The sequence below is a fragment of the Euphorbia lathyris genome, chromosome 6 (assembly GCF_963576675.1).
Source record: "Euphorbia lathyris chromosome 6, ddEupLath1.1, whole genome shotgun sequence".
NCBI classification, from domain to species: Eukaryota; Viridiplantae; Streptophyta; class Magnoliopsida; order Malpighiales; family Euphorbiaceae; genus Euphorbia; species Euphorbia lathyris.
The window spans coordinates 30,525,785-30,540,708 of record NC_088915.1 but is presented as its reverse complement, the minus strand read 5'-3'; the positions used below and the strand labels follow the sequence as shown (position 1 = coordinate 30,540,708).

General features: G+C 34.3%; 1 non-coding gene across 1 annotated transcript; it reads right to left on the bottom strand.

The window, feature by feature from the left end:
• Positions 1–14,388: 14,388 nt before the first annotated feature.
• LOC136234287 (small nucleolar RNA R71) lies at positions 14,389–14,495 on the bottom strand. The gene has a single exon (XR_010691178.1). It is a non-coding gene; the product is annotated as a small nucleolar RNA R71 (small nucleolar RNA).
• Positions 14,496–14,924: the final 429 nt, after the last annotated feature.

Below are 14,924 nucleotides of genomic sequence, written 5' to 3'. Positions count from 1 at the left end.
TTCCAAGGGACACAACTTTTCCTCCTCTATATAAAGAAGATTCTTCCATCATTTCCACCATGGTTCCAATGGTTCACAAGTTCAAATTATCATAGACACAGATACGGAGATATTTCAGAATTAGAGATACAACTGTGAGTTTGACTATTGAAGTATCCTACTTAGAGATTCAGTCCAATGCACTGCAAGAAGTGAGGTTGAGAGTGTAAAAGGATTGACAACCCATATATTGTTCTTTGTTACAGTATTTTTCTTGTATTCTTTACCTTCAATTCATGTTTAACATTATCAATACATTTATACCAAACATCAATCAATCAAATGCAAATTGTTCTATGTTCATTATGATCTTCATATTATTGCTTTATGTCTGTTCTAGGGAAATTCATACAAGAAAAACATAGGAATAGTAATTGCCCTAGCCGTAGTAGTCAAAGACATGTGTCTTCTTTCCACTATTTCATTTTGTTATGGAGAGTACACATAAGTTTTTTGATGTTGCATACCATGTCTATGCAATATTTCTTGTGTCCTGGTGTATGTGAACTCAGTTCCATTGTTCGTTCTTATAATCTTAGGAACAACATTAAACTGAGTTTTCACCATGCAAGCAAAACATTCAATTAAGTCAGGGACTTGATTCTTGTGTTTAAACAAAATCACCCACATAATTCGAGATAGATCATCAACAATATTCAAAATGAATCTATCCCGTGTCTGAGAAACATGTCTATAAGGTCCCTGACAATCTATGTGCAACAAATAAAAAAACATGTTGTGAATGTATAGAACTACTAGCAAAATGTTTTCTTAGTTACTTACTTCTTACACATACATCACAATTATCAAACTGCAAATTATTATAATTGAAACTATGCACATTCATCATTTGTTCCCTAGACATATGTCGTAGTCTTCTATACCATAAAACAACATCATTATTAAAATTATCAACAACAGAAAATACATTGTTTATAATGCTAGGATTGATAAATACTGATACAGATGACTCTACTAGATAATAAAGCCCATGTATTCCTCTTGCAAGCTCTTCACATTTCTGGTCCTGCAAAACACTTTCTCAGCATAGAAAGTAATTATAATACTTTGATATTTTAACAATTGACTCGCTGATAAAGATGATATTTAAAATTCTTGACTTATAATGCATTGTGTAATACAGGGCCAGATGATAGTTGAACATCCCTTGTATTGGTCACAAGTTGTGCTTCCCCCATTAGGTAAAAATACCAATCTAGGAGACCTTAATATTATCACATTTTTCTTTCTCTGTAGATCAAATGCCATATGAGTGGTTTCTCCTAAATGTCACAGGCATCATCAAGACAAAATTTTAGAAGCATTACCTGCACATGCTCCAGCAAACGTAGAGAAACCAGTAGATGATGATGGATTTGATGAATTGAAATGGTTAAATATATTGCTATTCTCCATTGCTTTATGTACTTCTCTTTAAATCATCTCATGCATTGCATATGTACTTCTAGGATCATCAGATTCAGAATCATAGTCATCAACTGGCGAAGTTGGATTATCTCGAGTAAAATTAGCTTGATGTTGCTGTTTAGGTGTTGGTCATGTAATCTTCTTGTCTATAAACCACTCAAGATATCCAACGATCCTAAAACAACCACTCTACTCATGCCCTCTGTTCCTGTAATATGTGCAGTACTTGTCCTTTTTGTTCTCAGCATTGCTATTCTTATACCTAGAATTGTTTCTCTGATTAGACCTAGAACTGCTACCTGTATTCTGCCTATGATTATTATTGCCCTGATAATAAGCATGATTTGAAGCATAACCAATTGTTACACTCAGAAACTCATATTTTATACCTCCTCCATTGCTACGCTACTTCTCAATTTTGTGAGCATTGAATATGCTTTATTTATCATAGGCAATGGATCCATGAGTAGAATTTGATCTCGCAGATGATCAAATTCTGGATTCGGACCAGAGAGAAATAACATCAACTGCTCTTCTTCAATTTCATCATGCATTAGCTTCTTGGCTTCTCCACATCTATAGGTAGCTATAGGTTTGATTTCCCCAAATTCATCATACTTTCACTTTATACGATTAAAGAAGTCAATAAGAGAGGCATTACCTTGAGTCATACTGTAGATTTCGCGCCTTAATTGAAAAATAAGTGGTTCGTTGCTTTCTCTACATCTCTCTGCTAATTCTTCCCATAATCCTTTTGCTGATGAAGCAAAAAGAAATGAATCTGCCAACTCTTGAGTCAAAGCATTAATGATCCATGAAAAGACCAATCGTCGGTTTTTTCCCACTTCAGATGAGTTATAGATCCAACATCTTCTGGTTCATCATTATGTAAAATGAATCTCGTCTTTCGCTTAGCACTCAAAGCCAGCAACATCGATCATCACAAAGGAATATAGTTCTTATCATTTAAAGCAGTGGTTACCAAGATTAAACTATGGTTGTTGTTGTTGTTGGAATGTGTAGAATTATTTGGTCATCCATTATCTTCATGATACGAATTGGGTGTTAGGAAAGCAAATTATAAATCAAACCCAACAACTCAATGTTAATAGATTAATTTAATCTAGGAGAAACAAGGTGCTTATAGGAGCAAATAAATCTCAACAATTTTTATTGCAGCAATTTAAATTCAATATGATAATTAATTTTGAAGTAATATGCTTATATATATATATATATATATATATATGTGTTAAGAGAACATCATATCATACTTCATCAACACCACTCCACTTTGCCTAGTCCTTGCCTTCATATACTTTTTCTGCGTATTTTTTGAAATCACAATTACACAGTAAGGCTGTCTTAAAAATGTTAGATATGATTAACAAAAAAAAAAACGAACACAGAAAAAAATATGAACAGTAAATAAAAATCAAAAGAACAGAGTTAGACAAATCTGAGGCACGTATTAGCAGTCTCCTTAAAGACAGATTTCGTTGTTATTGACGATCGTCTCCCAGGATACAATAAATTAGGTAAGTGAACTCTTACCGTATGTAGATTTTTTTTATCACTGCAGTATGAAAACAAGAACAAATAGAGAGTAGGAAACTTTTAGAGAATGTATTTTTCCAACAACCTGTGAATTTTACAGTTCCATTCTGTATAAATAAAACTCGAAAAGACACATCTGTTCACGAATGAACACGACTGTTCATGGATAGACATGATTATTCATGAACGAACATGATTGTTCACGACGGACACGACTGTTCACGAATGAACATGGCTATTCATGAAAGGAGGTGTTTGTTGGTATTTAAATTAATTACATAATTTTATTCATTTTTTTCCAACATTGATAAACAAGAGATGTTATCCCAAACGCTAAAAAAGTTGAAAGTAGCAACAACACGATCAAGACGAAATTAACTCGAGATTACCCATGCTGGTCTTTGGTTAGAGTAAAGGAGGCCCCCCGTAAGTGACAAGACTATTTTAGTCTTGTTATTTTCTATCTTATTCCATATAATTTGGAAATATTTTTTGCTCAATTGAAGTTTTTATCTCATATTTTAGTTTGGGAGAAAGTTTAGGTGATTAGTCGAAAATCTAGAATTTTAAAGCAATTTAGAGCATTTACAAATCAGAGACCATTTGCAGGCATGGACACGAGACAAATTTGGAGGTTAGGAGAAGATATTTTCAGATTGATTTTGAGATATTATTTTATTTAGTTGTATTTCATTTTAGTTAGGGTTGAATATTTCCTATTATCTCTAAATTAGTCATTTATTAATTATAAATTAAACGTTATTTCTTTCCTTATCTCATAGGGATATTTTAGTCTTTCTTCTTACGATTTTTCCTTATAAATAGAGACTTAACATTCCTAGAGAGGTAGCTAGGTTTTATAGAATTTATATTGTATTATTGAGTTATTTTCAATTATGAGTAGCTAAGTTTCATTTCCGTTCAAGAAAGAATTCATTTGGTTTAAAGTTGTGAGGTTTCATGTATTAAATCTTTGAAAGTATTAATTCAAGTTTCGATTTTCTTCTTCATTTCTTTTTATGATTAGTGAATCATATTCAATCTTCTATTGCTAAGTAATTGTTCTTGATCCGTAATTGTCTTGAATGAATTACAACAAGTAGCAATAATCGATCTTGAGTACTTGAGTTTTTATTTGAGGTTGATTGGGAAGAAAATTCTGTCAATTGCTATTGCTTGTCGACGTTCCTCTCAATAAGAATTAATTTGATAAAACTTCATTAATCCTAATGCAGTTATTGAGAAATTGGATATGTTTCATTCCTTTTTCTTAATAACCAGGTCGATTTAACACCAAATGTATCCAATCTCTTGAATCAGGTTTTCTCATTATTGAATTCCATCTTTCTTTACTTGTTTATTTTGATTTATTCATCTCTCGCAACCCCCCCCCCCCCCCTCTTATTTTATTTGTATATTTAAATTAAAAAGTTAATTGTTCTTTTGGAACACGACATGATCTCACTATAACTATAAACTTAATTGTAGTCCAATAGAGGGTTTGGAGACTATAATCCATTTTGTTACGAGAGCCCTTATGTAAACTGGTTAGGAGAAGTAGCACAATAAACTGTATTAAAAATTGCTAAAAAAACCATTCAACACGATAGTTTAACCGGTGACCCATATACATGGGATTACAAGTTGGAACGGTCTAAATTTAAGCTTCCATAATTTATTTAACCAAATTAAAAGTTAATAATTATGTTTGATTATGTTAATTACATTAATTACTAATTAGTTTTACATAATTTTTTAAGGAAATTAAAAATTAATAAATTGTATTAATGAGATAATTACTAATTAGTCTTTCATAATCTTTTAAGGAAATTAGAATTAATAAATTATATTAACGACATAATTACTAATTAATCTCCTATAATTACTTTAATCAAAGTAATCAAAATAGAATAGATGCGATCGGGCAAAAATAATCTCATTGTAAACAAAATTCATATATTATCTAATATAGGATAAATTCTATCAAAAACTAAAATAAAAGTATAGGGTAAAAAATCTCATAATTTTTAGGGAATATAATTACGATTAATAAATATTATTACTTAAAATTTGTTACGTACGTTCTTAAATTGGGCAAAAAACATTCCATTGCCAATTTTGGCTGAATTTATATTTATAAATTTCCTTAAAAAAATCACAAACTTAATACATAACATTCATTTTAGAGTCATTTATACATTGGCTGTTTAATTTCAATTAATAAATTGTTTGCTCTTTTAGTAATACCTCTATTAACTCAACACTTACCATAATCGTCAAAAACTAATTAGGAAAGTGCAATTCTTTTTTTTCTTTGATTTGATTTGATTTTGGACTTGTTTCCTAATTTTTGCATCTTATTATCCTCTTTAATAAGATGGATACAAAAAGAAAAAAAAATAAAATTTTTTTTTCTACTCCTAAGATCAATTCTTCTACCGATTAAAGATTTCACGCAATAGGATTTTGAAGTCCAAATCAAGAAAGTTAGTGAATTACTTCAATTCAATCTTCAATTTAAAGAAAATTTGGTCTCCATTCAAGAAAATTGACAATGAGTTCAAGTGCTAAGTAATGAGCAAGAACATAAGAGCATACTTAATTGTTAGAGATATGATGAGGGAAAACTTGGAAGATGAAGAAGAGGAAGAAACTCATGATTCAGATTTATTTGAAATTAATATTAGAAAAGATGATGATGAAGAAGATGATGATTTATTTGAAATTGATATTAGAAAAGATTATTGTCAAAAATATATTGATGAAGAAGAATATGATGATTTATTTGAAATAAAGTATGTATTAATTATATTGACCCATTTTTGGTTCGGTCACACACACATAATTAATACATACTTTAGTTCAAATAAATTATCATAATCATCTTCATCAACAACTTTCTGATCATAATCTTTTTCAATATCAATTTCAAATAAATCTTTGTCTTCTTCATCAACATCTTTTCCAATATCATTTTCAAATAATCTGAATCATCACCTTTTTCTTCTTCTTCATGATCTTCCAAGTTTTCCCTCAACACATCTCTAACAACTTATTATACTCTTCTGTTCTTGTTCATTACTTGGCACTTGAACTTATTATCAATTTTCTTAGATGAAGACCAAATTTTCCACAACACACAAGTTGATGCCTTCAATTTCCTCTCTTGTTCAATGATACAAGAACGATTCTTCAATTTCTTTGAATTGAAGTAATTCACAAGTTTTCTCGATTTGGACTTCAAAATGTCCCGACATCTTTAATCAGTAGAAGAATTGATATTAAGAGTAGGAAAACATTAATAAAATATGTTGATACTTGATGTGTGATAATATTAGGTGAGCTTCCTAGGGTCCTTTTAATGCTTGAGATTTATGGCTAGAAACCAGTAAATAAATAATAAAGTAGTAATAATAATAAGGGTAAATTCCAAAAAAACCCCTGTGGTTTCACTTATTGACAAAAAAGGATCTGTGTTTTTTCTTTTGTCAAAATGGGGATTGTGTTTAAGACCGTTAACCAAAACGCGGAAAAATAGCTAATCCCGTCAACTGAGCTGACGTGACAGAGGGTATTTTTGTCCAGTTTTTTTTTCTTTCATATAAAAGGCATCCCTTTCCATCAATAATCGATCACCAATTCAATTTAGGGTTTTTCCCCAATTTAGGATTTAACTTCTAGGGTTTCTCAATCTATGAAGAAATTGGGGGAAAACCCTAAATTGAATTGGTGATCGATTATTGATGGAAATGGAGACATTTTATATGAAAGAAAAAAAACTGGACAAAAATACCCTCTGCTACGTCAGCTCAGTTGACGGGGTTAGCTGTTTTTTCGCGTTTTGGTTAACGGTCTTAAACACAATCCCCATTTTGACAAAAGAAAACGCACAGATATTTTTTTGTCAATAAGTGAAACCACAGGGGTTTTTTTTGGAATTTACCCTAATAATAATACAAGGTTTGGTGAACTACATGTATATATTTTAGAATTTAGAATTTAGGGTTTATAATTTATAGGGAAAAGTATAAAAATAAACCTTGTGGTTACACCTATTTTCGATCGGTACCATTGTGGTTTAAAAATTTATAAATTGGTACCTTAAGGTTCATTTTGTTAGCAAACACATGCCAAATTGATTAACGGTGTTAAAAAAAGTCATAAGTCAAAGGAAAAAGAGTTAATTTTATCCTTATATTTATTTATTTTTATAAATTAATCCATTTATTATTTAATTATCACAAACAAACCCCAAAATGAAAAATAAAAATCAATTACATCATTTTTCTTCATCTCTCATTAATTTCTTATTTTTATTCTTCTTGGTTACACCTATTTTCGATCGGCACCCTTGTGGTTTAAAAATTTATAAATTGGTACCTTAAGGTTCATTCTGTTAGCAAACACATGCCAAATTGATTAACGGTGTTAAAAAAAGTCATAAGTCAAAGGAAAAAGAGTTAATTTTATCCTTATATTTATTTATTTTTATAAATTAATCCCTTTATTATTTAATTATCACAAACAAACCCCAAAATGAAAAATAAAAATCAATTACATCATTTTTCTTCATCTCTCATTAATTTCTTATTTTTATTCTTCTTTCTCTCTCTAAAATCAACTGAACAAATATATGCATGTCTCCATTAATGTATTACAAACAAATAAAAATCCAAACTTTAATTAAACAATCTATGCTTTCACCCTATTTCTTTCCTTCCTTTTTTTTTTTTTATGGGAATGCTAAAATTTCATTAAATAATAAGATTGCTAGTACAACATGAAAAGAGTAAGGAGTAAAACTGTCACGTTCGTGTCTAAATTTCTAGAATTTATATTTTGATAGTAATATATATTATAAATATTAGGTGTGTGATTTTTATTTGGTGCTATAGGAAAAGTTTGGAGTTAAATTGATGGTTTTATATGCAAATTAAAAATTAGGATAAGTTTTAAAAAATTATAGAAAGATGAAGGATCAAACATGATATTTTCTAATCTTTCTTAAATGTTCCAGAGTATATCAATTTGATATACTCAATCATCATCATCCATTTTATTTCATTTTCTTTTTTTTTTCTTTCATATTTATCACCAGTTTTCTCTGAATCGTTTCTCCACCGTTTCTTTGATTTACGGAGTTTCGACCGTCCGAATCACTCGAAATTCAAAACATAGCGTCCTTATGCATAGATCTAAGTCCTAACCAAAGATTTTTTGAGTTTCGAAAATGTTTGGAGAGGAAACGTCTTAGACAGAATTTAGAGGAGAATCGATCGGGTGTGACAGTTTGGTATCAGAGCTCTAGATTAAATTCTTCGGACCTAAGGTTGATAGTAATTGAGAAATATCGATATTTGATGATAGATAAGAAATAATCGATAGTAATTGAGGAATATGAATATTTGGTGATAGCTAAGAAATAATTTGGAATTTTTCGAGGATTGAGTAAATAGCTAATGAGGTGTAAAAATGAGATTTGATGGTTAGCAATATCTAGGTGTATGAAAAATAGTAAATTATTTGATATTTGGTTATATGAGTTATGAGAAAGTCATAACTTTGAGTTAGAGATATAGAGAATTGTCTATATAGGTGTTGCTGGAAAATCAGATTCGTACCTGAATTTTGTGATGCATTTTTTTGACCAGATATAGGCCGAATCTGTCATGGAGTCCTAAATGAAAGTTCTTTATTTTTATCTTACGTTTCCAGGGGTTTCTGAATCGTCTTATTCGGACTCCGTATGAAGAAGTTGGGCTATAAACGGAATATGTAGGTCATTTTGGCTTTAAACCAGAATTTGGTTTTTGTTTTCATTTTTCTCCTTAGTATGACTTGGAATTGATATTTGAGAGTTTAATAGTTAGCTTAAAAATATACGTATCTCAGATGTGAAGTAAGGTTAGGATATTTTGAAATGATATGATGAGTTTTGAAGTTAATATATATGTGATTAAGAAAGCGAAAATGTGGAGATTTCAATTAATTGTTTTGGAGGTTGATTATAAATTGGAGATTATGATAGGAGTTTAACAAGTTATGGAATATTAATTTGAATAAATGATATCCGAATTCAAAGTGCAGATCTATTGTTGAACTTTATCAGATTGAGGTTTAGAATTATTGAGAGTTATATAAATGATGTTTGGAGAGATACCGATGTTAGTGATCAATGAGAAGTAAAGTGAGAGAATATATTAGAGTTCATGATTTGATGATTACATATGAAAATTTGGTAAGCTTAAATAATGTTTGAGGAATGATAACTGGCAATGAACTTCTGATCTGATTCCTTCCCTGCGAGGGGCGTCGTTGGGTTCGACGGGGGGAAGCTCTGATGCCAAAGTCAGTATAGGAATAAAGAATAAACTGTATTGACAAAGTAGGGTTTGAAAGTGAATGTGTACCTCAATAGCTTGGGATGTAAGCTATTTATAGTCATGAAGTCGTAACTCCTAGTAACTAGAAAGTCTCCATTAATGCCTCATTAATGGTGGTTACGGATCTCCTTTAAGCTTGGCCGTTAGCTCATTAAAGGACCATTAACTACCTTTATTGGGAATCGGCTCAACCGTTCAGCAGGCGAATCGAGGCATGATGGCGGGTCTCCCATAGGTTTGACTACGGCCCTCGTGTGGCGGAGTCCAGGTGATACGCCATTCGGATGACTTGCTTGATATGCCATCACTTCTCAGACCGCCCCAATACGCGGCCGTTTTGGCAAATATCCCCTTTGATCCCTTGGATAATATCTCGATGTTATCAGAAGCCCCCCTAAAGTTCCACTAAAGTCCTTTAGGGCTTTTGCACTTCTTTGCACGCCACCATGATGAATCACATTTATGATCACTCTGTTCCAGGCCATTCATCGAGCGATAAGTGTCCTAGGCGCGCTGCTCGAGGTAGGAGGTGATATCTTCTTCAACCTCTCTCGTCTCTTTCCGATTTACTTGCTATTTTCCTCTCATTTCGTTCGAGTTTCCTCAGAGCATTTTCCGGCATGAAGAATCTCCAAAGCTTCCGATTCTCATGTAAGTTAATCTTCTCGTCTTGTTTTCTGAGTTTTTTATGAGTTCTTCTTCTGGGTCTACTACTGAACTTTTTAATTTGACCACCACTTCCTCCGAAATTAGCTGGACCACTTCTTCCGAGAGTTTTAGTTCTTCTGAAAGTACACCTAGCTGTGATTTTACCGAGTTGTGTAATACGGTGAGGGAGAGTAGGAATCGTCGAACCCGTTTATTTAGGACTCAAAATTTTCCTGCCGCCGTGACTCATATTGCTCCGGCGATAGATTCTAGGAGATTTTCCGGAATGGAGGCTTCTTTTTCAATTCCGATTAGGAAAAAAGCACCTCGGGCAGAGTCTACTCCGTATCGTATGAGCGCCGCGGATCTAGCAGATTTGGCGAATCGTTATCCGTGGATCAAGGATTACGAGACTGAGTTGGCGGCTGCCCACCAACGACCCGCCTGTCCGCCCGTCGGATATCTGTCTATGTATAATTGCCATGTAGAGAGAGGATTCCGTCTTCCTCTTCCTAAGATGATAGCGGATATCCTGGAATACTTCGGGATCACTGTCTGCCAACTGCATCCAGATGGCTGGTTGGATTTGGCTTTAGACTGTTATCTAGCTTCAAACCTGGGGGTAATCTGTAATCCTCGAGTCTTCCGGTCTCTTCACAAACCTACGAAGCGTAAATCCGAGTCTTTCTATACCTTCGCCAAATTCAAAACTTACTCGCCCTTCTGTGGTAAGATGTCAAACGTCCATCTCTGGGACGAAAGATTCTTTTTTGTTAAAGTGAAAGAAGGTGAACCCTTGGGATTCCCGTCGGTTTGGAATGCCAAACCTCTGCATATGGCTAGAGATCTACGTATACTGACGGACAACGATGAGAAGGTGACGGATCTCATGAAAAGCATCAAGACAGATGCTTGGACGTACGCCGGTGCTTTGGAATTCATGATGAATGATATTCCTCTGATCCGCCGTGAAGAGGACAGAATTACTTACGTGAAGTTTACCGAACTAGATAAAGGTAATTTTGTTTCTTCCTTGAACTTTGATTATTTCATTGTTCCCTTGTCAGGGGTTTGTCTGAGGCAAGTCGCGCCCTTATAGAGATGCGTAGAAAACAGAAGGAGCTAGAGGCCCAAAAAGATACGCAGGTGGCGGATCCCCATAAGAGCTCTGGGAAGCGTCCTGCTGATGACGTTGCGGATCCCCCTCTGCAGAAGAAGAAGAGATCTATCGCTGCCGGTGGAGGAAAGTTACTGGTGGATGCCATGAGAGCTGAGAAGCCGCTAACGGAACTAGAGCAGGTATGTTTGCTTTACCGTCTTTCCTTTTCTTATCACGGATCCTAATTTTGGTCTTTTAATTCTTGCATAGGTGGTTAAGCCTGGTTTGGGAGGGTACTGGCTCGCCAAGTACGGTCATAAAGGGTCCCTAAGGAATGAGTCAGTCATCAATGATCTGGACGAGGCCCTTGGTCAACTTGGCGAAGTGCAGGAGAGCCAGAACAAGTTCTCCAGGTCAGCCCATGCCAAGATGGGAAAAAAGGATCTCCTTTCGGTGAGCTTTCTTTATCTCACATTTTTGGATGAAAGAGTGATCTCTACGAGGAGATTTGTGTCTTACATCGTCTTTTGTTTTAACAGGCGTATACGCACATGCGTGCCATGGAGGCAGATCTTCTGCAAGGGGTGGCAGATAAGGCGACTATAAAGAGGCTGGAGAAAGAGGTCATCGTTGCCAATACAAATGCCGCTTCCGCCATTGCTCTTAACGAGAGCAAAGACGCAGAGATCCGCAATCTAAAGGAGAAGTTGGAGGAGATGGAGAAGGATGCTAAGAATCACGAGGATGCCTTGCTGAACGTGGAGATCCTGGCGGGAGAACATGCCTATTATTACGGTGAATGGATCATGGCGTACGTTAAGCTTTCCTACCCTGAGATTGATTTTGTGGACCCAGAGTACCTGGTCCCCGAGGTTGAAGATTGCCTAAAATATCGCAAGATCCCCAACGCTAAGGATTTCATCCGCGATCAAATTCGGAACAAGCTGAGTGGATCAGCTGAGGAGACCAAACCTGTGCTGGATCTTGAAGCGAAGGACCTCGGCGAATCATCTCAAGGGGCGGGTGTTAAGCCCAAAATATACCTAAAATATCATCAATAATTACATCAATATTGCTACGAATTTGTGCTATTTATACCTGTTTAGAATACTTTTATTCTCGAATATGTTTCTTTCATGCAAGGTACATAAATATTTGGTAACATCCAAATAGGAGTGAAAAAGGATCAAAAACAGAAGAAAAACCCTACAAAAGGAGTCGAAGACAACGAAAATTAATAACGCCAAATCGAGGACGAGAACGAAAGCCGAAGAAGCGAAAACGTTTCGTGCCGCGACCGCGGCTCTCCCAATTCTCGGTCGCGACACGCTCCCTTCAGCTCCTCCTTCCCTTCGTTCGAAGACCAAAATGATGCTCCCCCATTCTCGGCCGAGAATTAAATATTCTCGGTAAGAGCAGAAAATCTGTAGAAGCCAAATTGCACACTTTCGTTTTCGACGAAACGCGTTCGTTCGGGTGGATAAAGACATCCTTTCACAACGGATACGATCCTTTACAATGGACACGACACTTCAATCAAGACTCTTCAACATCTATAAATAAAGAGTTGATGAAGAGTTGAGAGATGTAGAAGAAAGAGATTAGTATAGAATTTATGCAGAAATTCCGAGTCAAGTGATTCAGAATTTAGATTTCATTTCTATTCAAAACAATATGATGTACACACATTGTTTATTCAATAATAACAAATACAGTAGCATTTAGACATTGTTCAAATTTAGTTTACATTTTCGTAGTAGACAGACCCCATCTCTATTACGAAGATTCAACGAGAAGATTGAGTAGAGGATCCGCCCCTGAGTCTGACAAACTCTAACGAAACCCAAGGAAAGGATTGACAACCCGTTTACTTGCAAGTCGTCAAATGTTTCCATGCTCCTTGTTCTCTGTAAACTTGTATCAATTTATATTTCATCTAATAAAGTCTGTTCTATTCGATAGATTTTTATGCAGCACTTTGGTAAAGGATCCGAAGTGGATTGATGCTGGTGTTTTCATTAAAACGTAGTTTAATTCAAAATCTTTACAAGGAAACTTTGTTGAACACTTAGACAAATTATTATCTCGGTAGAGTTTTAATTTGGTTAAGGAAGCAATCTAAACCAGTTAGGAGGATTGTTGCGTTCAAAGCCTAAAAATTAGAGGTTCCGTCATTTATTTCATCTTTATAATTTATACAAAGTTTAAAGTTGTTTTCTTTGCTTAATGCAAACAAATACATTTGTTTACTTTTCTAAAAAGTACTAAGCGTTCCTGTCTTGCAAATTCATTCTTAAATCAGAATATTTTCTAACATTTTCATACTCTAATCTAATTCTCATTCTAGCAATTTCAAAACCAAAACCGATTTAACGATTTTCCTTACTATAAATCTTATAAGTAAATTTAACTGATTCAAAATAAGTTTTTGTTAAAAAACGTTCCCTGTGGGATCGATATCTTTTATTACTACAAGCGTATACCGTGTACTTGCGAAAATCGCTCAACAAGTTTTTGGCGCCGTTGCCGGGGAACGCCAAAATTTTTGACAAAAATTTATATTTTTCGTATTTTATTTCGAATCTATGTTTATTCATACTTATTCAAACTTTTATATTTTATTTATTTTTAGTTACTAATATATTTATTTTTCAAATTCTGTTTTGAAGGTAGTTCCGGTTCGTGCACAATTTCAAGTTCATGCGCAGTTCTCGAAGTTCGGGCACGCCACCAGAGCTTATTGACCCAGAAATTGAAAGGACTCTTAAGAAGAACAAAAGAGACAACAAAAACAACAACAACAAAAACAAAAACAAAAACAAAAACAAGACCCCAATAAAAACCAGAGTTACCGAGCCAGAAATTATGGCTACACTCATGGATTACGCTAGGCCAGGAGTGGTCGGGGTAACAAACAGTATAGTTAGACCCCAAATTAATGCACACCATTTTGAAATTAAGCCAGCATTGCTTAATATGTTGCAAAATAACGTAACATTTTACGGGTTACCTAACGAAAATCCTAATACCCATTTGACAAATTTCTTAGAAATTTGTGATACTTTTAAAATTACTGATGTAACTGCAGAAGCAATCAAACTTCGCCTTTTTCCTTTTACTTTGAAGGATCGAGCCAAAGGGTGGTTAACTTCTATGTCAGCCGCATCATTTGAGACTTGGGAGCAATTAGCCCAAGCATTTTTATCAAAAAATTTTCCTTTAGGAAAAACCGCAAGAGTCATTAAAGAGTTAACATCTTTTTCTCAAAATGATAATGAAACTCTTTATGAGGCTTGGGAACGTTTTAAAGAACTTCAACGTTTATGCCCACACCACCAATTGCCCGCTGAACTTTTAATGCAAACATTTTATAATGGACTAAATCCTACAACTAGAGGTTCATTGGACGCTATGTCTGGAGGGTTATTCATGAAGAAAACATCTGCCCAAGCAAGAGAACTTTTGGAGGAAATGGCAATCAACAGCAGTATGTGGCCCGCAGAACGTGGACACGTACCAATAGCGAAACCATCATCCTCAGCTACGTCATCAGTTAAAGGTATAGTGAATCTTGATCCAGGTGCGATGTTGCAAGCCCAGTTTTCTGCCTTATCGCACAAAATTGATAGGTTTATGGCACCGTGTGATCCTAATGGTAAGCCAATCCAAACGGATGTGGATTACGAAGGTATGAGCGAAATTGAACAGGTAAATTTTGTACAAAGGCAAAATCAAAACAATAACCCTTATTCCAATACATATAATCCTGG